Raw genomic sequence first — 3,324 nt, 5'->3', positions numbered from 1 at the left:
CATGTAATTTCATTACAAGATAAGCGAAAACTCCTTCGACTTAGCTTTTTGTCTTATGGCCAATACAGCCATTGCGAATCTTTCTTCCGCTGTGCATCAAATAATATCGAAATAATAAAAAAATGTGGAAGGTTAATGCTGGCATAAGTTTCCAAACCTTCCAACTTCACATGTGCAATGACCCTTTTGCGTGTCGACATCGTAAGCTAGTTATTACTGCTGCTGTTTGGTACCTTAAATGAGTTACTTAATTACCTTAACTTCTCAATAAGAACTATGTCTTTTTTTGTTAAATAAAATGCTTGCTTCATTTCTTTTTCGACAATGGCTCTCTTCATTTTCACGCCCGTGAGCAACATTTTATAAAAATCGAATATCGTATTCTTCCAGCATAGTACATGTAAAATCAGCTAAGGCTAAGATACTGTAGGCCTTGCATTAATTTAAAAGAATATCCTTGTACAGCCTGACAGATACTTCAAAGAAATTATGTGAATTATTGATCATGCGTACTTTATGTAACACCCTAACTTTATTGGTGTTTGGCACCAATAAAGTCGACGTTTCCAGTAACTCTTCGCGAACATAATCCAAGTGGGATATTTAATAGGATATTTAATGCAGATTCAAAGCTACTTTCTGCCGAGTCAACGTTAGAAGACCTCGGTATCTTTTTGAAAAACTATCGTACAATAGAAAAAGCCATCCCCATATTAACTGCGATACGTGAAAAGAGCATAGCAAAAGTTTTGACTCTGGAAATACCTGATTTAATATGCTTGCTTCTCGGCTTCACTATTGTCCATCATAATATATTTTGGACAAGAATTTCCAAAAGCTTCGCTCGTAAGAATCAATTTTATTCCATTTAAACCAGATACGTAATCGGGTGTGGTTTGGTTTTTGATAATAAAAATTCCAAGAGGTACATACAGCTTCAGCTATAGCTACCGCCAAAATGAACGTTATGACATGATTTTCTGCATCAAAGAGGATGTACATAAATAATATAATATAAATGATAAGAGATTTGATAACTTGCAGCTGGTAGTTTGTGACTTCTTTGACTTTTGTGTATTATAATTACGACTGTAAATGGATCGCCTGTGGTCTGCAATAATATTCCAATCATATTTCGCGGTTTTTTTCATCTGCAAAAATTCAAATTCAAATATATTACTTAAAATTGTACAGTATTGTTACAAAGTTAGGGTTTGTGCCCTAAGTCACAAGTGACTTGTCGGGACAATATTTCAAAATACAATAATAATTTAACAATAAATTTGAGAGCTTGTTATAAAAACGAAATTAAATTAACTTAGATTAAATTTGTAAAAGTAATATTTAAATTAATTCATTCTTTTATTCTATCAATAAATAATATTTGCAAATATACCTGTAATTATAACATTTGTTTATGTTAGAAAAGGTAGCTTAAATAAACTATTTTCATAGTTACACCTGATTCATTCGGTTATGCGTATATTAAACAGTTTTTTCTTATAGCCTTAAAAGCGTGTGGTATAAAATTAAAGATTCTTGGCCCCACATAAGATATGATGTTGACAAATTGTAAAATCTACCTTAGTAAAAAAAACATGTTCTCTCGTGACAGATCTAGTAATATAAAGGCGTTGGGGTAGAATCTTATAAATGTTTTTATTATTCATAAAGTTAAGGGTGCTCCTCAGGTAAAGTGCTCTTACAGTGAGAGCATCACTTTCCAAAAACAAATTAACTCTTGGGTATCTATTTGGTTTTTTATTTATTATTTTTAGTAAATATATTTTTGAGTGATAACCAGGTTTGTTATCATTGTGCTACACGCACTACCCCAAATTCTTATACCATAATTTAGAATGGTAGACCACTTCCAACAACTCACGAGGCATAAATTCTCGTAGTTGGTAAAACTTATAAATTGTTTTCCTTGTCTTTTTAGTTATGTAATCAATGTGCATATTGCATCTTAAATTTCTATTAATATAGACGCCGAGGTATTTTGTGTACGAAACTGAGGAAATCTTAGGATAACAAGTACAATTTTCCATCTGATTTGCAAAACAAGGATAAGTTAGTATTGTTAGTTCCACAGGTTCTTCTTGTTGATTAGTGTTATGAATCAAGAAATTTATAAAGTGGGTTGTATTACTATTAAGAGTTAGAAGATGATGATCCGTCCAAAGTTTAATTAATGTGATATATTTTTCAGCTAGCTATTGCACTTCTGACCATACTTTTGCTTTTACTAGAATTACTGTATTGTCAGCGTAACAAATAATAGAACAATTTATTTCAGGTAAAATTCTTGTAAGGTTGTTTATATAGATCAAAAATAAGAGTGGCCCCCAGGACAGTGCCCTGTGGCACACCACATTCAACTGTACCCATCTCTCCAACAAGATTATTAATTTTTACTTGTTGTGTTCGGTCACTAAGATATGATTCAAAGAGAGCTAACTCAGTACCTCTTAAACCCACGTCACCCAGTATTTGCAAGAGAATGTGATGTGCCACAGTGTCAAAGGATCTTGCGAGATTAATAAAAATGCCTAAGGTCTTATAACCCTCATTAAAACCATTCAATATTCGCTATATTAATTGTTGAATTGCATCTTCAGTGCTCATTTTACTTCGAAAACTAAATTGAAAATTTAGACAATAATTTATTATTTCCTAAATGTTTTCGCAATTTAATTTTAATGCACTTTTCAAGTAATTTATTCAGGGTACTCGTTATTGCAATAGGCCGATAGTTTTCAACGCACTGGCTGTCACCAGACTTAAATATGGGAGTTATAGAGTTTTTTAGAATATTTGGGTAAATGCCTGCTTTTAGTACTAGATTTATAAAGTGTAGTAAGGGTTTAATTAACGCTATATGATTGTCTTTAATTATCAATGCAGAAATACCATCGCTTGTACATAAAAGCTTGCTTTTAAGAGAATTTATTTGCATTATCAATTCATTTACCGTGATTTCCGAGAAACTCACTGGATTACAAGGAGTAGGCTTACTAAACACATATTTATTTTTAGGTATTTTTTCACTAAGGTTTTATTACAGTAATAGTTCAGAAATTTTCGAGATAATTTGTCTTTTTCAGTTACTTCCTTACCATTTTCAATTATAGTATTTATTATATTTTTATTTACGGTTTCGTTGGTTACTTCCCCGATGGTTTCCCATATTTTTTTTTGTATCGTTTATGTTTGTATTTAATTTCTTTAAAAAAAAAAATATTTAGCTCTTTCAATTAATTTAGTGAGGACATTTCTGTAGAGTCTGTAACTTTTTTGTGTTTGGAAATTTAAAGGATGTTT

At 31.4% G+C, this 3,324-nt stretch overlaps 1 protein-coding gene across 3 annotated transcripts in view; it reads left to right on the top strand.

Annotated features, from left to right (window-relative positions):
• LOC126743850 (F-box only protein 28) overlaps positions 1 to 3,324 on the top strand; it is a 73,831-nt gene that overhangs the window by 58,308 nt on the left and 12,199 nt on the right. The gene's annotated exons all lie outside the window — the stretch shown is intronic.

This window comes from Anthonomus grandis, chromosome 1 (assembly GCF_022605725.1).
Source record: "Anthonomus grandis grandis chromosome 1, icAntGran1.3, whole genome shotgun sequence".
NCBI lineage: Eukaryota > Metazoa > Arthropoda > Insecta > Coleoptera > Curculionidae > Anthonomus > Anthonomus grandis.
The sequence above is the reverse complement of the archived record's forward strand: the minus strand, read 5'-3'. Positions and strand labels throughout refer to the sequence as shown.